This window comes from Peromyscus leucopus, chromosome 10, assembly GCF_004664715.2.
Source record: "Peromyscus leucopus breed LL Stock chromosome 10, UCI_PerLeu_2.1, whole genome shotgun sequence".
NCBI lineage: Eukaryota > Metazoa > Chordata > Mammalia > Rodentia > Cricetidae > Peromyscus > Peromyscus leucopus.
In genome coordinates, this window is record NC_051071.1 from 87,152,568 (window position 1) to 87,173,410 (window position 20,843).

Here is a 20,843-nt window from a genome sequence, read left to right on the forward strand (position 1 = left end):
TCATTGCAATAACAGTTCATCTATGTCACAACAAAAGAAACTGCTAGTACATGGGGAGGGGAATTAGATGAAAACCAAAAATACTATGCTTAATGAAAAGTGTGGCATGGATTCTATAGCAGGTTGATTCCATTTTGTGTAGGTTTGGAACGGAAGTACTACTGTGATGGAGAATCCGTGCTTGCCTGAAGCCTGCCAGAATGGAGTGATCATAAAAGGGTGGCATGAAAACTATTCAGGAGGTGATGGGGCTGTTCTGAATTCTGCTTGCCATGATGGTGACAGATCAGCATATCCAATGTTATTTGGTAGAACTGTGTATCATTCCTTTTATATAAGCAAAACCAATAAAGACCCTAACCAAGCTAGTGCATGTAAAAACCAGTAAACCCCAACACAATGCAGAAATGCTAAATTCCTGGCTTGGAATCAGTTCTCTCTGATTTTCAAAGATGTTATCTTAATGGAAAAGTAGGTAGAAGACATGAAATCTCTGCTTTTTTTTTTTTTTTTGCAAATTCTGTGTGAAGAGGAAACTACTTCAAGGTGGGTGAAGTTGACAGAATATTGGACTTATGGAAACATAAAAAGCAAGTGGAGAACGATTTTTGATAAAGAATTACTGAAAGTCAGCTTCCTAAATAGTAGAAAATACTGTAGCAGTGGAAAGCATGCTTCACACTCACACCCTTTTCCTTAGCTGAAACAGGACTTAATTTGGTCCTAAGATGTATCTTTCCCTCCCTAGGCACCCAGCACAACCCCCCAAGTGTTGAGGCGAGAAGGTACAAGGGCAGAATAGCACATTGACACTTGTACCTGAGAATATTTTCAATAACTCCATCACAGTGTTCACTCAGCTATTGTTTCTCTTAAATTATTTGTATTTGCATTCATGTTGTTTCATGCTGTTGTATTTAATTTTCCCAAAAGCCTTTAAAAATGTTTAGATTCTTTGGTCTCTAAAACTTATAGCCACAAAAATCATGATGTAACTTAAGGGATTTCTGAGAAACCTCTATTATTTAATCTTTAAAAACATGTTGCATTCTTACAGGGCTTCATACTTTACAAAACGTTTGCCACTATATCTTATTTTATTCTAGTGAGAACTTTCTATTCTAATCATTGGGGATTTTTCCTTGCATACTTTAGGAACAAAAGTGTAAAAATTCCAGAGAACAGACAAGATTCAAAATCACACAAAACCCCTTCTCTGAGGGTTTTGATCCAAAGCCTCATAGAGCCTTGGGAAGGTGGAACGTGGCACCACTTTTGCTGTTAAATCAACAGATTCTCCCAATCCATTCTTTCTTATCTCTGGTTAAAAGAGGCTGCCAACTCAATTGCATATACATGCTGACCCAACAAGAACAAAGGTGTGAGATAGTAGTTGATCTGAGCTGCAAGTTTACAGCCTGCATACGGTTGATTAAGGAGCTTGCAGTGAACCCTTCAGGGAGTCTCATAAACATACATTATCTTAATACTTCTGTCTTTGACACTGCTGTCATGGCCTCCACTCCCCACACTTCTGTAGATCAGAGTGCTTCCAAGAAGACTGGGCCCAAGAACCTGGTTCTCCCCACCCCCACCACGACCCTTTCTCCTTGCCTCCTCTTTGAATGCTGGAAAGGCAAAGGCGATATTAAGGCCCTGCAAGGGTCCATGTGGTCGAGATGGAACAGCCCTTCAGAGAACTGTCAAGTTAGTTATCCTGTTGCTCTGATACATCTGCCGACATCTGTTCTGGAGTCACGTGTGCTACGTAAGTCGGCCATTAACAGTCAGTAAGGACTTTAATTAACCGAGCCTGCCGAGGAGCAGAACTCTGATGAAATGGCACCATCTGGAATAGGAAGATGTAAAATTTCCCCCTCAGCTGTCTTGACTGGGGATTATATTACAACTTGTCTTAATCAGGAATGATTCTCCTGCTGTGGTGGTGGCTTTGTGAGCAGCAAATGCTTTGCTCAGGTGTGTCACGGCACCAACATTGAAGTTTCTGGAACTTCAGATGATTCCACTTGGCCTTTTTGTTAATGTCCTATTAGCACTCATTAAATTGTCATGCTCCGCAAAGACTTATTTTGAGTTGCAAGAAGCAGTTAGCCACAACCAAGGGGTGTTCAAACCCTCCACAATTAATGGAGCTCTTTAGAAATTTAATGGTCTCCCTAGAAAAATCCACTTGTGCACGTAATCACAGAATCCTAGATAAGACTGAAAGGTGTTTCTGTATTCTGGGAAGGCCGTTCACTCGAGAGTGTGGCTCCTAAATTGAGGCCCTCTTTCCCACCCTCCCCACCCTTGCTATCCCCTCCTCCTCTTCTCTTTAGTAGGGGAATCTTTATTTAAAATACAAAGGCAGTTTGCATGTGTGAATGTATGTTCATATTCTTATATCACAGTGAGGATATTAGGGTCAAAGGTCAATTTGGGGGAGTCATTTCTCCCCTTTTGCCTTGTTTGTGGCAATGTCTTGTTTCTGCTGTTCAATATACTCCAGGCTCACTGGCCCAGGAGCTTCCCAGCAAGTCTCTGGTCTCCTTGTCTCTGTTTTCTGTAAAGAATTTGGAATTATAAATGCGCATCACTGCACCTATCTTTTTTTTTTCAAACTGAGTTTGGGCAACTGAACTTAGGTTTCCAGGCTTGCCTTACAAGGACTTTGACCCAATGAGCATCTCTCAGTCCCTGAAGGCCTCTTCCTTGGACACACTTGTCTCTTGTCCATGCAGTATTACATTCTTTTTCTTCCACCAGCCTCCCCCTCGGGAATACTCCCTGCCCAGAATTCTTTGAGTGCCTTAGTAACTTCTTATTTAGAAGCTACATCTGTTCTAAACTGATTCGATCTAAAGGTCTCCTTCCAGTTGACTGTTTTCGCTCTTGACCTGAAGGAATGATAAATTAATTCAGGTGCTAGCCCCTGTCTGCCACTGAACCACGTAGAGTGAAAATAGGGAATGCCTGAGATAGAGCCCAAGAGAAGCTCCATCTACAGCACTCTATTGCATACTTCTTAGTAATGAGAAAATGCTTTCCATCAAGGATGTTAAAGTTCACTGCAACTCAGTTGCATAACAGGGTCTTTGTTTAAAAAAAAAATATGTTTTTCAGCAACAATGTTTGAGCATCATGAATTACATGGGCTAAGGTTAGACTGTTGATGTCTATGTGCATGAAAGGATTTGGGGAGCAATGAGGGAAAGATTTAGGGACCAATCTAATCGAGGTATACATCATTCTCGCAGGTGTACCAGTTGTCCCCTAAAACAGTTAATTTTTTTTTTTAAATCAGAGGCTCTACTGGAAATTTAAGAAGATAACTTTGCTATAAAACTCCCTATGACCTGATAAAACAAGCAAAAAATGAGAATTTAATAAGTAAACATTTTAATCAGATTTTTTATTGAATTGTTTTTATTATTTCTCTTGGATATTCTCTAGTTTTAAATTTCCATTTGTAAAATGAGAATGCTAACATAATTTAGGAACTGATTAAGAAAAAGTTCATGACTATTCCAAAATAAGCAGTTTGGGGTATATATGGTTTTCCTAAGCCCTCATCAATCTTCATAAAGCTTGACATCATAAAGCTTGATAGAAAACAAAACACATAGGATGCATTTTTAACTTAATAGAAGACCCACCTGATATTGTTCTTAGAGAATTATATGACCTTTTCAACCAAATCAGCAGAATCCAAGGTCAAAAATGTGATCACCGAGTGCTGAGGTGATGTCTTCGAGTCAGGGGGCTGTTGGCATGTGTGAAACCGTGAGCTTGCAACAGCAATTTTCATGAGTACTGAAGAGTTCTGTTGCTTTTCTAATTATCTCAAGTCAAACCCTGAAGTTTCAGTCACCAGGATGCTGAACAAACAAAACCGCAGACTGGCCGTTATTATTTAGCCTTAGCCCCGCCTCATTTTCTACCCTTAGAACTGGAATTGTGTTAAAGTTCTCAGGTGAATTCTCAGGTCTCCTGTTGAAATGCCATGTGCCAACCCTGCCCAGCACCCAAATGAGGGCACCCTGCTGACCCGGTGCCATGGTGACTAGAGGCTTTGGGTCCAGTCACAGAGCTCAGTCCCCTGGAAGTATAAAATGTCACCTTCAGAGTTTGTCATTCCAACCCAGTAAGACGGCTTTGGAAACAGTCTTACCGCTCCCTTTGACCACTCACCACCCAGCTATCTCAGCCTGTGTGGGTCTGAGTGGACTTTTTTTTTTTTCATAATTTACATCTTTTTCTCCACACGCTCTGTGTTCAGGTCTGCCCCAGAGGTAGGGCACCCCATTCTGCTCCTGGTTATGCACTCTCCTGCCACTATCCCAGGCACCTGCCAGAGGCTCTGTGATTCCTAGCCATAGGGAGGTATTTTCTGTCCCAGAGTTCAATACCACTGCTCTCCAGCCCCACAGCACCTCCCTTGTCTCTGTTCTCTTCCCAAGCTCCCGCCTCCCATGAGCCTCTGTAGCAAGATGCTGACCTCTCCTGGGGGTGAGAGCATTTTCCCTACTGATGACCCTAATTAGTGTTTTATTTACTTATTCTGACAGTTTTATATCATTGTTTGTTGCTTCTTGTAATGAAAAAGACCAGATGTTCTAACATTCATTTTCTATTTTCCTCACACTTCCAAAAATACACTTATATTTCACTGTTATCTTTTTGAAAAAAAAAAAAATTGCACAGCACACTTAAGGATAAAGCAAACAAGATGAGGGAGATTTTGCCCTTGGGGCTACAAACCCGGCCTTTCCAGAGCTTACAGATGTTAACTTCTCACCAGCAGCAGCACTGTCTTACATGCCATCTTCTTCTTGAGGGCTCTATGCAATGACCACTTTAACTTTTCAGCCACGTTGCTTCAGCTTGACTCCTCCAGGCCATCACATCTGCTTCTCTCTAATGCTTTTTAGGAGTAGCACAGGCAGAGGCATCTTCCTGAACTTCTGTAGGTGAGAAGGCATGATACCATGCGCTGTTTAGTAGTCATTTGGGGCAGGCTGCTCTGAGCACTGTATTCCCAGACATTGGGAAGGACTGCTGCTACATCTGCCTTCTGTCTCTGCTGATAATATTGCATTCCTGAAAGCCACCAGAGAGAAGGAAGATCAAGAGATATCATCCAGAGGTTGTGAACTCTTAGAATTAAATAACGCTGTTCTGACTTATCACTCTCTGTCCTGTTCTGAGATTTTGAGAGATAGCTTTCATTCCTGCCCTGCAATCTAAATACCATATGACAGTAATTATGTGTTTTAATGAGGAAAGACAAAAAGGCCTCAAAAGAATAGCAACTAAGGAAAACAGCAAAGCAAATTTTTCTTTTAAGAGAAGACAGTAGATGAAGAAGTCGGGAAGCAGAAAACAAGCTTTGTTATACATGAACTGTAGACTGGGCCTTCTGGAAGTCTCACTTAGAGGATAACTTGAATCAATTGCACAGCTCCCTCCACCTTTCTCCAGGTTAGGTGAGTCATAACCCTGAATAAAATTTGTCACTGAAACTCTGTTTATGATTGTGGTCAAGAAAGGGTAATGTGGTGATACTGTGTTCCCCAAAATATTGTGCACCCTATTAAACTTATCTGCGGTCAGAGAACAGGACAGCCACTAGATACAGAGGCCAGAAAATGGTGGCACTCACACCTTTAATCCTAGCATTCCAGAGGTAAAGATCAAGGCCACACTGGAAACAGCCAGGTGTGGTAACAAGAGCCTTTAATCCCAAGAAGTGATGGCAGGAAGCAGAAAGGTAAAAAAGGTGTGAAAACCAGGAACTAGCCTGGTTAAGCTTTCAGGCTTTCAAGAAGCAGTTCAGCTGAGATCCATTTGGATGAGGACTCAGAGACCTCCAGTCTGAGGAAACAGGATCAGCTGAGGAATCGGCGAGGTGAGGTGGCTGTGGTTTGTTCTATTTTTCTGATCTTCCAGCATTCACCCCAATACCTGGCTGGCTTCAGGGTTTTTTTTTATTAATAAGACCTTCTACGATTCCTTCTACAGGGTAATGTCAGCCTCAAGATCCATAAGCATAGCAGAGAAGGTGGCTATGAAACAAACAGTATCAAAGACAATTTCTCTACTCATCATTGTGAGTGCATTCTCCACCACTAGTTGATTAGCATAAACATCACCACCATTGGCCAGCAGTGTCTGCATGTAAGGGATTTTGTTTCAGATACACAGGATGCTTAAAATTAAAAATAAGTGAACCATTGCATTTTAGTAGTATGGATAACAAAGATGTTGAATGGGGTTTCTTTTTTTAAAAATATCCATGAGGAGATAGAGAGATTCATAAATCAATGAATGAATAGCAGTTACTCATGTACTCAATCAAATAAGAGTTCCAAGTAAGCTGGGAATTGTGGCACAATCCAGCAAACCAAGCACTTCCAAGGCAAAAGTGAATCTGGCTGCAATAGTAAGTCCCTGTTTCAAAAACAAAACAAAACAAAAAAGAATTGAAAGACAGGGAATTATCCTATCCCATTATTCAAGGCATAGTTACTTCCAAGATACAGCAATAAAACCAGATATATTTATGTATCTCAAAGATATTTAACACTCATTAGCACCCGTCTGACTTTTTATACTTTGCTCCAGAACTTCCACTGTGTGTTTCCAAACTTGCTGTCACAGATTGGAGGCTCTGTGAGTGACCAGAATAAGGACTTCTGGGTCAGAGGAGAGATGAGTGACAGAGGGCATGAGCCCTGATGGAGTTGTTGACAGGCATGTCAGAGAGAGACTCCAGAGCAGGGGAAGTGTGAGATCAATCCAGAGAGGTCCCTCTCTATCATTTCCCTCTACTCATCCTAGCATGAGAGAGAGTGGAAGCGGATGCCCTCTGAAGCATATTTGAAAACACACAACATCCAGAGCCAAACCCTCAATCATCGCCTACCTTGTGTGTTATCTAGAGAGAGAGAGCATTTAAAAATTCCAGAATCAAGTTTCTCCTCTGTAACACTGTACCTTAAAATCATAAAATAAGAATCTATCTTTGAGAAATGTAGGGAAGATAAACACAAATTCAGAACATTCTAGAAATTTGAGGTATTTTTGCAATTAAGTTACAGGCTGTTAAAATATTAACAGAAAAAAGGAGTGAAAACTGCACACCCCAAACACCCCCGGCATTTGCTGGGTGATTTTATTTTCCATGACTGAACTGGAGGTTAATGACATTAGTAACCATACAAACACATTTTGGAATATTCCTTTTCTTTTTTTTGTATTTTTTTTTTAATTTTCATTTTCTAATTCCAAGGACTGCAATTAATAGCAAAAAAAATTGTTCTACCAATAATCAGAAATTTGAACTAAATGGCTACTGGCATCTTGGTCCCATGGATAGTTTATGATTTTTATGTGTTGCTTGAGAAGTTTAGTTATTGCAAAAAATAAAAATGGTAGCCTATGAAATGGCCACTAGAGATCTAACTATTGTAGATAAAAAAAACTTTGATCTCAAGATGTCCAATTATAGATGCTATGAATACTCTAAGATAAAATTTGACATTGTGGGGATTTGCTACTCACCCTTCTGCTTGGCAGGTGTCTCCACTCTCCCTGTCCTTAGGTATATATATACCCAGAAATAAAAGCTGGTGATCTCACGGGCATTTTCTATTTTTACATTAAATCTGTCTCTTCATTAAATTTGATAAGACATTCAAGGAAGTGAGAATTTGCCACCATTCCAAAATGCATTTGCTTATTTTTTCATAATATGACATTAAAATAATAATATTAATTAATAAATCTTATGATTCATAAGGTAAACCAAGTATGGGTCCATAGGGATTTTAATACCATACAGAAATACCTTAAATTTAAGATTGTTTTTAATTGAAGTCAACTAAATTTCAGAGAAATAGCCAATACATACTCTCTTAAGAATCTGTAATGCTGCCTGGCAGTAGTAGTGTACACCTTTAATCCCAGCACTCAGGAGGCAGAGGCAGGTGGATATCTATGAGTTCAAGGCCAGCCTGGTCTACAAAGTTCCAGGATGGTCAGGGTTGTTACACAGAGAAATCCTGCCTCATCAAATCAAATCAAAAGAAAGCAAAAACAAAAAACAAAAAAACAAAAAAACAAAAAAAAACAAAAAAAAAAACTGTGGTGGTGTTGTGTTCCCCAAAATATTGTGCATCCTAATAAACTTATCTGGGGTCAGAGAGACAGAACAGACACTAGATACCAAGGCTAGAAAATGGTGGCACTCACACCTTTAATCCTAGCATTCAGTATCTGTGAGGTAGAAATCCCTTTGGATCTCTGTGAGTTCAAGGCCACACTGGAAACATTCAGGTGTGGTGACACACGCCTTTAATCCCAGGGAGTGATGGCAGAAAGCAGAAAGATAAATAAGGCATGAGGACCAGAAACTAGAAGCATTTGGCTGGTTAAGCTTTCGGGCTTTGGAGCAGCACAGTTCCAAAGAGACCCATTTGGATGAGGACTCAGAAGCTTCCAGTCTGAGGAAACAGGATCAGCTCAGGAACTGGCGAGGTGAGGTAGCTGTGGCTTGTTCTGCTTCTCTGATCTTACAGCATTCACCCCAATAACTGGCCCTGGGTTTGATTTTATTAATAAGAACTTTTAAGATTCCTGCTATAAACAACAACAAAAAAACTCAAACAAGTAAACAAAAAAACTCCAAAAGATTACATATGAAACCCTAAACTTGTATTTTTTCCCTTCAAAATCATTTGGTCTGTCTTTGAGTCCAGTGCTTTTCACAGGCTTAGAGACTAGTGTAGCTCTTCTCCTGAGGACTTGGGAGAGCTACTTGTCTTCAGCAGACAGACACAAGATGAGTGCATGCTTCTGGATCTGTGCTGGCCTCATACAGTCTCTCACTTTCATGAGCCCACATGTCTCCAGGTACAGGCAATGGAGCACCCTATTAAAGGATGGATTCTGAAAGCAATAGCCAATGGAAATTAAGCATAGCAAAGCAAATAATCTATCTCCCACATAGACTGTCCAGAGGATCTCTCACTTACACCCCAGGCTCTTCTGAGACTCTGTGGTTGATATTCCAGGATATTTTTCTGCAGCTGCCATGTGTCTCTGTGATGCTTAGATCTTAGTCTAAGGGCCTTCCTTCTCAGCTTTCTAGAAAGGAATCACCTCATTCCCTGATGTAGGGACTCTTTCATCAAGGCTGAATAAAGAGCACAGCTATAAGAGACAGATGCCTGAAGACTTGATAGAATAGCAAGAGCCTGGGTGTACCTTGAGTGCCCTATGTGACAGGGGAGGTGTTCTCTTGGTGCCATAAAGAGGGTTACATTTGAATTCCCATCCACTGTCTTGCTTTGATTAGTTGAATCAGTAACAGTGAGAGAAAGACCTGTGTAGCTGGAGTTTTCTCCAGTCCTGCCTGGCCCACTCAGTCAGGACAAATCTCTCTCACCCGCCAGTCCTGCAGTTGCTCAAACCCAACCAAGTAAACACAGAGACTTACATTGCTTACAAACTGTATGGCTGTGGCAGGCTTCTTGCTATCTAGTTCTTCTATCTTAAATTAACCCATTTCTATTAATCTATAAGTTGCCATGTGGCTCATGGCTTACCGGCACCCTACATCTTGCTTTTCATGGCGGCAGCTGGCAGTGTTTCTCTGCCTCAGCCTTCTACTTCCCAGAATTCTCCTCTCCTTTTCCTGCCTATACTTCCTGCCTGGCTACTGGCCAATCAGTGTTTTATTTATTAACCAATCAGAGCAACACATTTAACATACAGAACATCCCACAGCAGATCTGACTATCTGAGTCGGAATTTTGGGCAAGATATTTTATTCAATAAAATACAAATCAAATAGAAAAAATTACATTTCTTGGGCCTGACTCAGGCATTCAGTATCTATGAGGCTGTTGGCAAGGTACATCTTGCCTGAGGAGTAAGTGTCTCAGTTATAAAAGCTCTATGATCTTTTCCATATCTTTAAATTATGATATAATTCCTCAAAGTAAAACTAAGTAACTTTTCCATTGTGCCACTTGGGCCTGTGAATCCTTTTTGTTGTAGGTAAATGTCGAAGAACAACCTGCCGCTTCATTTGCCTCTCCCAGTATCCTAGTAATAACTGAGAAATGTGAATTGTATATCCTTATAGTCTATAGTCTAGTGTTTTAATATGTGGAAACATTATAAAATGATGACCACTGTTAAACTAGTTAATACATTTATTAAACTCAGACATATGTTCTCAACTAATCAGAGTTTTAAGTGTAGTGTGCATTGGCTAAAGAGAGCTTATGCATTCTCCCAAACAGGTCTCTGTCCTTTCAGAAACATGATCCCATCTGCCTTCCTCAAATGCTGACAGCCAATTTTGTCCTCTACTTCTATCAGTTTGACATTTTTAGATGCCAGTATAAGTACAGCACACAATATCTGTCTTCCTGTGCTGGCTCCACTTCAACCAGCAAAACATCTTTCAAGTCCATCCATATAGCAGGAGATGACAAAGATTCTCCTAAAAGACTAATATTTGATTTTACAGATATATTAATCTATGAAGTGTGTTGTATTTGTGTGTGTGTTTGTGTGTGTGTGTGTGTGTGTGTGTGTGTTTGTGTGTGTGTAGGGCAGTGTTTTTTCACTCATCTGTCAGAGAACACTTAGACTGAGTGTTATCTTAGCTATTGTAAATCATGCCAGAGTGCACATGGGAGTGTAGACATCTCTTTGAAATACTAATTTGATTTCCATTGGATATATTCCCAGAAGTAGGATTGCTGGATCTTATCATAGTTCTATTTTTAGTTCTTTGATGAAACCCCATACTGCTTCCTGACATGATCGTACCAATTTATACTCCAATCAAGAGTTTACAAGGGTATCCTTTCTCCACGCCTTTGCCAGCACTTATTATAATCTGTCTTTCTGACAAAAGCCATACAAAGAGATCTGAGGTGATGACCCACTTGTGGTTTTGATCTGTCTTTTGCTGGTTACTAATAATATTGCGCACTGCTCCATATAGCTGCTGGTCATTGCGTACCTTTTGAGAAATGTCTCCTCATATCCCTGGCTCACTTTTACTGCTGTTCAGTGAACTCTTATATATTTGGATACTAACCCAAAATTGTTTTTGTTTTGTAAGTATTTTCTCCCATTCTGTAGGTTGTCTCTTCACTTTTGGTTGTTTTTTGTCTGCTTTAGCCCCACTTTTCTGTTTTATTTCACTGTCTATACTTTGGGGATCATTTTCCAGGATGAAGTCAAGTTAACATCCACGTAGTTTATTGTGTCTTTGCCTATTTCTGTTCTTATTTTGGGTTTTAATTACTTTTTGTATACAGGGTGAGTGAAGTTTAATTTAATAGTTCTGCACATGTAATCTCCAGTGTTCTGTACCCAGCGGGATCCATAAGCAGAAAATAACACTGCATTACAGTTAGGAAAAGACGTGATAAAGCATATGGACATTTGTTGAATTATTAATTTGATAAATATCAGATAAAAATGGCAGTTTTCCAACATAATTTATTTTTCAGGATTAATAACTGTACACATGATAAAAATTTTAAACAAGTATTAGCAGTACAGTGAAGATGATTCTACCAGTATGAGGACATCTAGAGATAATTTATCATCAAATTTTCCTTTTTATCCAGGGTCCCGGAGTCAGTTTATGGTACGATTTGATTGGCTGTTTAGCTGGTTTAATGATGTTCCAGTTAGAAGGTTCTGCATCTGTGTCCCATTCTCCCAGCTTTTGGAGTCCTGGTCTCTATCCCCCTTTGTTTTTATTTAATAAAACATATGGATACCCTAGTACTCCCTATGTAGCTCACACTACCCTGGAACTTACTCTGTAGCCCAGGCTGTACTAGAACTTGCCTCAAACAAACAAACCTACCATTGGCTCCTTACTGAGGTTAGAGCTGTTTATTTCAGTTACCTTTGGCTACATCTTTTACCTGTTACTAATTTTCTCTTTCACAAGGTCTCGGCCATGTTTTATCCCTTCTACAATTGATAGCATTATTTGTCTCCTTTTCCTTTCATTCTTTTCTTTTCAGTGCTGAGCTCTGTACCCAACCAAGGCTTCCTGTAAGCTCGTCAAGTGCTGTATTACTGAGCTATAACACCACCACCCTGCACCCCTTCCTGATGGAAAATGTCATGGGCCTATGAAACAAGTGACTATGAGATGTGTTTTTGAGAATGATTATTTTGTTTGTAGGGAAAGTGCAGCCGTGAAGACCCTGTAGATATGCTTATAAATTTAGCATTAATGCATGTTTCTATTCTTGACTTTACACATACATATAGGTATGAGCTGATGGCCATACATCATAGCCCATGCCTAGAGGAGCCTGGCAGTAAATGTCAGGTTTCTGCAAAGCCAATACAATGGACAACTTAAAAACTTTGGTGTAGATGCTCATGGGATGCCAACTTCTTGGGTTCTTGGTGTGCTTGTGGTTTCTACATCTGCAACGCTCTTATCTAGCAGTTGAAATGGAAGCAGAGATGGGTGTAGCAGGCCTTGGTTGCTCAGTTGAGAAATGGGGGAGTCTGACTCATTTCTATTCTCATCCCTTCTCTGCCTTTGCTGCTGGTTCTTACTGGTGAATTTCCTTATTTTCCCAATTACCCTTCCTTCCCATAATTTTAATTGTTAGAGTAAATTTGGTGGAGCAGTGGATAAGAACATTTATATTAGTGTAAATTTTTGCTGTCTTAACATAATGTTCTTCAGCATATGTAGATTTTATTTTTTTAAATCAATCAACATTTATTATTTTTTTCACTTTGTATTTTACTGTGGACTCACAGAGCTAAAATGTGGCCTTCTTGAGTATTATTTCTTGACATAGTTGAAGATTAAGAATTCAAATTACATATGATCTAAATTTGTTTTCATTGTTCCTTTATGTTTTCTAGTTTAAATAATATGAAAAACTATGCAAGCATATTGCACAAGCACCAAAATAGCAATTTTAAAATGCCTATTAAAAATGGGGCTATAGCCCAGTAGGAGAGCATCAGCCTTTCATGCCTGTAGTCCAGCGTTCAGCTGCAAACACCAAAACCAGAAACCTATTAAAACTCTGAGAGTAAAATATGAAGAAGCTTAGACATGCCTTTGTAGTGGCTGGATGATTTGTGCATGGAAACAGTCCTGTTATGAACTATGAATACAGATGTTTTTATTGATCCTGTACTTTGAAACCTTTGAAGGATCTGTATATGGAACTTCTTAGACTGATGGCAGTGGCTTCCTCTGAAGGTGGTAATTAGAATGTATGCAGAGGACATTTAGACATTAGCAGGAAAATAAAGCCAGCATTTATGCAAACATTAGCATCAAATTTTATTTATGTTTTATTTGGATACTATCTGTTTTTGTTCTAGGATTAGAAATAAATACAATTTTTAATTGTGAACAAATTTAGAACAATTGCACACAGAAAATTGGGTTAAGGCATCTGTAGAATTTATAACAATTAGTTGTAAATGGCTGCTTTCCACACTCAGTCTGTACTCCACAAATAAATACGTGATCGTTAATGTAGGCTATGTTTTCCCAAGACAATGATCCTAAGGAAAAACTTTTCACATTGTGCTCCTTTTTCTCTAGAAATTTGTTCTAAGAGAAAACTTCGAGAATAAAATCTAAGAGAAAAATAGAAATGCTCTCAGTTTTATAACAGTATTAATTGTTATCTTCCAGAAACCTGGAAGAAATTGAGTCACAACCCCAATAGTGAAATGTAGAAACTATATTATATTAATGCCCCCAAATGCTGTAAATACTTTGAAATAACAAATGATTTTTTTATCCATTTTGAAACTTTCAGTGTATTTTATAATATCTTTTTGAAGACTGTAGGTATAAGAAAAATTCCTATAAAATGTTTTCAGAGAAATAGTAAATAAATGCTTACAGAAACTATGACTATATAGTTAAAATTCTATCTTTGAACACTCTACACACGTGTGCATACAAAAGGGTTGGAATACACATATGTAGTATACATGTGTATGTCTATGTTTATAGGTAGGTAGAGAGATTATACAGATAACATTTAGGAGATTCAGCAACAGATACAGTTTTCTTCAATGTCTAGATCCTTATATTTAAATAGAAATATATTCGCAGAGGAAGCTATTAACTTTCATACAAGAGGCACAGTATGAGTGCTCCATTGAATATATTAAACTAAATCATAATACTGTCTTTCACTCAATAGAGTATCACCCTAAAACTAATTTTTGAGTATTATTTTTATAAAAATGCATATTTAGAAACTTTTTTATTTTCTTATGAACCAAGATGAGACTTAGCAGGACATTACCTTGCTCCACATAAATGTGACATAACTGTACCCATTTGCTACTCGTTTTTAATAACCAAAATGTAATACCTGAACTATAGAATAGTAATGATGTCAGTGCATACCTTTGCTTAGTGCAGGCCCTAGGGAAGGTATAACATGAGCACTAGTCTTTTCTGTTTTTCATTAATAGCGTTAATCAGGTTGTTATATTAAAAATATGAAGTGTTTTATCTTTGAGCTTCTGGCTCTGTGATAACAGGGTATGGTCAGCTCCCAGTTACATTTGTATTAACTCTTCACGGGGCAGATCTCTTTCTTTTGAAATGGTGTGTGTCACTAATGAAGCTTTTTCTTCATGGAAACATATTAGAAAAAATGTGTTTGCATGTAAAAAGGTAACCCATTGTTATATATTAACTATTGAAAAGTAAAATGCTTAATTTGTGTGAGTTTGGTCTGGTTTTTTTTTTTTTTTTTGTCCAGTCTTTCAAATATAATTTCAATGGACTAACAAATCAGTTAATAGGTGAATTAACTTTAGGTTTAATCTAAATATTTTGACTGGTGTTAAGATTTTTAATTTAAAGACTTTTCCCCTCAAGAAACGTAGATGTGGCAGATCCACACTTGCTGTGCCATTAACAGGCTGCGAACAGATCTGTAAAGTACAAATGGAAGTACAAGTCCAAAGTAGCATCGCTCATGCTTGCCGCCTCCCCACAGGCCACCTCTTCACGGGCCTGCTCTCCACACAGGCCGCCTCCCTCACCTCTGCTCTCCACACAGGCCGCCTCCCTCACCTCTGCTCTCCATACATGCCGTGTCTCCCACAGGCCTGCTCTCCACTAGCTAATTTGTGTTGCCATTATTGAGGTCACTCGAACGTGCTAGAGCAGCAGGACCTCTTAGATGATGGTAGATTTGTTTTGGGTCTTATTTATACTGATAACTCACTATTCCTCATCTAGTGATAGGCAATTCCCTCAAAACTGTGACTGTATTTTCGTAAATGCACACCACACTGTTGACAATTGTGCTATATCCATTCTCTCCATATTGGAATTTGTACACAAATGCATACAGATGTACACATGCTTGCATTTTCCTGTATTATTTTGCATATACTAAAAAAATCACCTGGGAGGTGGTGGCGCATGCCTTTAATCCCAGCACTTGGGAGGCAGAGGCAGGCAGATCTCTGTGAGTTCGAGGCCAGCCTGGGCTACCAAGTGAGTCCCAGGAAAGGCACAAAGCTACATAGAGAAACCCTGTCTCGAAAAACCAAAAAAAAAAAAAAAAAAAAAAATCAAAAATATCAAGCTGCTTTGTATTTTTCTTATGATTCTTCAGTGTTCAGAATTTTGTTAATGATACTCATGAATAATTTGATACAAGTGTTACAATTCATGGTAGTTATGTCTTACTGAACTTTTCCACTTGCAGAGATTATAAGCATGACAAAGTTGCTTTGTCAAAAGATGCATTTTAAAAACTGATCCCCACATCATTACCTACAGTTGCTGTTCTCTTTCTTCTCTCTGTGTGTGTATTTTACTATGTTGAAGCTAATGCAGAACATTTCCAAAAGCAAACATCAAATGAAAAATAAAATTTCTATTGTCTCATTGCTTAGAGAAAAATGCTGTTAACATAGTAAAACATTTCAGATTCTTTTCTATACTGCTAAATATTGACTACAAAATTACAATAATACTGTGTCCACTATTTTAATATATTTTAGTGATTCATTATTACATCATGTAATATGCAATACATACAATAATACACATACTATACATATATTACAATTTACAATGTAAAAAAAAAAATGTGGGCCGGACGGTGGTGGCACACACCTTTAATCCCAGCACTCGGGAGGCAGAGGCAGGTGGATCTCTGTGAGTTCGAGGCCAGCCTGGGCTACCAAGTGAGTTCCAGGAAAGGCGCAAAGCTACACAAGAGAAACCCTGTCTCGGGAAAAAAAAAATGTGTCTTCGAAAACCTTAAAATAATCCTGTAACTTCAGTCCTGATTACATCCTGGCATCTGGATGTATATTGAGAACTAGGCGCCATGAGGTCCATGCTTTAGATTTACCCTCATGGTTCCACTTGCTGAAGAACAGGAGTTTATGTCCCCATGCACAGCAGCTTCCTTATATATAGAGCCCCGAATACAGCATGTAGTTGGAAAGGCATCTGGCCTATAATCACCTGGTGCAGGCTCCTGGTTCCTGCAGAGAATGACCTGCTGTGACATATTCCGTGTGTGTATGGTGGAAGTGATGGGATGATTATACTATAAAGCTATGTTTTTATAAATATTTCAAATATGTTCCAAGTATTGAATGGGGCAGTATAATGATGTGAAGACAGTGTACTATATTCTATGTTCATTTTTAATTTTCTGAACTAAGCAACAATTAACTTGTATTAGTGGATTTTATTTAAATGATCATTGGAGTCATTTGCTGTTTTTTAAAATAATTCTGCTTGTATCTTTATTGGAGAAAAATGATTTTAGACATAAGAAAATGTTTTTTCCCATTTGAAGTGTGTTGTATATGTCATGACAGGTTTCACAGCACATTAACTTATAAAATTCCAGTTCTTCAGGGAAATCTACTATCTCCAGAGTAAGCAATAAAGTAAATATTTTAAGTTCAGTAGCAATGCCCAACACCCCAGGAAAGGGAAGATTCTTCACTGATGCAGTAACTGGATATTTAAGACGCCACTGGTTTTGTTGTTGTTTTGTTGGCTTGGTTTTGTTTTTTGAGACAGGTTCCTCTATAGCCAGCCTGTCTTCAAACTCGCAAGGTAGCCAAGAAAGCCCTTTAATGCCTGATCCCCCCCCCCCGCTTCTGCCTTCCAAGGCTGGCAATACAGACAGGCACCCAGCATCTGGCGTTGTGTTGCTCCATAATTCAGTACTTAACTTGAAAAAAAAAACTTAAATGAAAGTCCACACGTTGGTTTTTCCTCTATAATTGATTTCTTTGCCATTTATTTGCATCATTTTTTTATTATTGCTGCCTTAGCCAATGGCCAAGGAGAATAAGGATGGCTCCTACCTGTAGTGGCAGTACCTGAAACAACATATTGACTGCTGTTGCAAGGTGTTCAAATGTACAGCCTTCTGGGTTAGGTTAGGGAGGACCAAGAAGCCTGGTCTCCTGAAAGCTTTTGGGTGGCGTGCTCTGAAGACTGGGATTTATAAGTCAGAGACACTGTATCGCCAGGCAAACTCAAAGTTGCAACGTGTGTGAAACAGGATGAAAGGTAGAAACAATCTTTGCAGCATGGGGAGCTGAGAGAAACTGGGCTGTCTGGAAGGAGACACAACAGAGGCATGTCCTAGCTGGGCTTAGCCCTGAGCCACAGCATGAGCACCCCACAGAGAGCTGCCATTCAGAACCTTGCCACAGCAGCTTTTCAGTGAACTTCATGGAACAAACTTGATATTTCATTAACATCCTCAACCCAAGTTGCTGAAAATCTCATTCTTCTAATACTACTCAACTCAATGCCACACTTGGCAAAATAAATAAATAAATAAATAAATAAATAAATAAATAAATAGCCATCTTAAGAAGAGATTGCCTTGTTTCATTTTAGGGCAATCTTCAAAATCTCATAATTTAAACACAGTCAAACAAAATAATGCATTCGTTGTATTTTGAAGGGAAAGGAGCGTTTTATTATAGAGACAATGTCTGAACTTGTTTCTTTAATTTGAAGACAGACAGGATCCCACTTAAGCAACAAAAAGAATATTAGCACATAATATCAAAACTTACTCTCATTATAGAGCCTTCATCCAGTGACTGATGGAGGCAAATGCAGAGATCCATGGCCAGGCACCAGGCTGAGCTCTGGGAATCCAGTCCATAAGAGAAAGGAGGGATACTGCAGACAGGGGATGTCATGATGGGAAGACGTGAAGAGATGGCCAACCACACTAGTGGAAGCCCATGAACTGTAGGCTAGTGGCTGTGGAGCCCCCTTGGGACTGGACTAGGCCCTCTGGATACAGAAGATGGTTGTTTAGCTCGATATGTTTGGGGGCACCCAGGCAGGGGGATCAAGATCCATCCCTGGTGCATGGGCAGGCTTTTGGGAATCCAGTGCCTGTGGTGTGAAGCCTTGCGCAGCAGCAGCCTTGGTGCAGTGGGAAGGGACTTGGACCTGCCTAGGCTCAGTGTGCCAGGCTCTGCTGACTCCCCACGGGAGACCTCGACTTGGGAGATGTGGGCATGTGGGGCGGCTTGGGAGAGAGGGCTGGGGGTGGGAGGAGGGAGGATCTGTGGGTGGTATGTAGAGTGAGTAGAAAATATCTTAATAAAGAAAGATGAAAAAAAAAACAAAAAACCTTACTCCCAGGATGATGGGTAAACTGGCTTGGCGATTAGGAGAGGTATTGTTCTTGCAGAGAACCTGAGTTTGTTTTCCAGCACTCATGTTGGACAATTCAAAACCACCTGTAACTTCAGCTGCTCCCTCTTACGGCCTCTATGGGAACCCACACTAGGTGTGCACATTCCACTGCAAGAGATCTGGCACCCTCTTATGGCCTCCTCAGGAACCACACTCAATGTGTACATGGCCTGCATATAAACATGTACAAATACAGATAACTAAAACTTTAGTAAACCTAAAAATCAAATTCTTTTTCTGCATCTTACAACTAGTTCATTGCTGAAAAAAATCAAAATGTATTTTCCTTAAAATCTCTGCATTCTATATAAGTTGACTTACCTTGTAAACACAGTGAAGGAATTTGCTTGTCAGGTTGCAGTTTCTGCCTTCTCACAGTATAAAAACCAAACTTCACTCTTTTTCTGAGAAAGTTACAAGTTAACTGATTAGCCCAGGCTATGGGGACTCTGGGTCATAAAGGACTTGGCTGTAATTTAAATTCTACTAATCACTAGTTAACAGTGTGCAGGCTAATTATTCTCACCACCGCGGAAAGGGATAATAGGAGCTGCCTCCTAGGGTTATTATGAGAATTAACGGAGGCAGCATTCCTTTCTTAAGCCTCCCAGCCCTGTGTATTTCTACAACACAGATGGAGCCACATTGTTAATTCCTTTCCTGCTCCTCATCAGCCTCCCTCCTCTGTGTCTCCCACAACCTAACTTCTAAATAATGCATAACTAACTGTAGGAACAGCAGCGTGAGTGCCCAGATGCACGTGCTACCGAATTAACTCAGCAGTGAGCTGAGCATTCCGTCTCCAGCCTTTCCCCTCCACTAATCGACTTCTCCAGCCCCCACCGAGAGTCCACCAGGACACCAGGGTAACTGCGAAGCCTGTGATGCACACTGGCACTCTAGCAAAGTGTCGACTGCTCTGTTCCATCCTTCCTCCCAGCCTGGATGGAAGCCATGTTGCTCACAATTATCTCACTCCGGCCATTGGCCCTACAGTGACTGCCATCAAGACCTGAGGACAGTGGTTCAATAAAATCATTAGCTCTATTTATAGCCCACTTCAAGCAATCACTCTCTATAGAGCCCAAGGGGTCCTGGAAAATGGACGTCAATTCACAACCACAACACTCAGCAGGGCACCCGGAGGGAGGGAAGGCGGCTAAGTGTCCTTTCCCCAGGATTCCACACTGTACAAAGCATTTTGACCCAAACATTGTTCCATTTCGCCCCCACCAGCCCAGAAAGAAGACAAAGCGGGTGCTGGCAGCAAAGACTGATGCCTAGGAGGATAAACACACAGCAGGTGGAGAGCAGGATTTGGAGGATGGGGGGGTGAGGGCTAAAGGGTGGGGTCAGCCTCTCATCCACGCAATCCTTGTATAGCTCAGTAACTAATGATTTGCCTGTGGGGAAAACCATGCTACTAGGAAGAAAGAGTATTTCATAAAACACTTGAAAGCCTGAAATTGTTCCTCCCTCACTTCAGAGAAAGTAAAACTAGGAGAAGTAAACTTTGGAAACCATCAACGGAGAATCATCTACAATAATAATTGTATCAGTCTGGAGCAAACATGTACATGTTATAGAAATGCCTTCTTGAGGTCTGCCAGTATTGAAATGTGAGTGTAAGTCAAGAACAGTCTTGAAAAGGAATGGTAGGAATTTTTACAAGAAATTTTAAATTCATTCTGTCAGCTTTATAAAAACCCTACATCATTCTATTTCTTTAGCATGGGAGATTGTTGCATAATTCCAGCATGTGTGCCTCAAATGAAGATGTAATATGAGATAATATGGATCAAAAATATTTTTCTCTTAAAAGTATTATTTGATACTGGCAAATGTTTTAATTGTATTAGATCCCTCTTTAACTTCGTTACCTGGAAAATATCAGCAAAACCCTCATGGCTTGAAAAAAAAAGTGTCTAGTTAATTAGTGTAGCTACACTGATGCCTGCCAGTGGTGTGTGCTTGTGTGTGTGTGTGTGTGTGTGTGTGTGTGTGTGTGTGTGAGAGAGAGAGAGAGAGAGAGAGAGAGAGAGAGAGAGAGAGAGAGAGAGAGAGAGAGAGAATCACT

The 20,843-nt window shown here is 39.7% G+C and overlaps 1 protein-coding gene across 3 annotated transcripts in view; it reads left to right on the forward strand.

Moving 5' to 3' along the window:
- The window catches only part of Arhgap24 (Rho GTPase activating protein 24), a 408,858-nt gene that overhangs the window by 257,606 nt on the left and 130,409 nt on the right, over positions 1 to 20,843 (forward strand). The window lies entirely within an intron of this gene.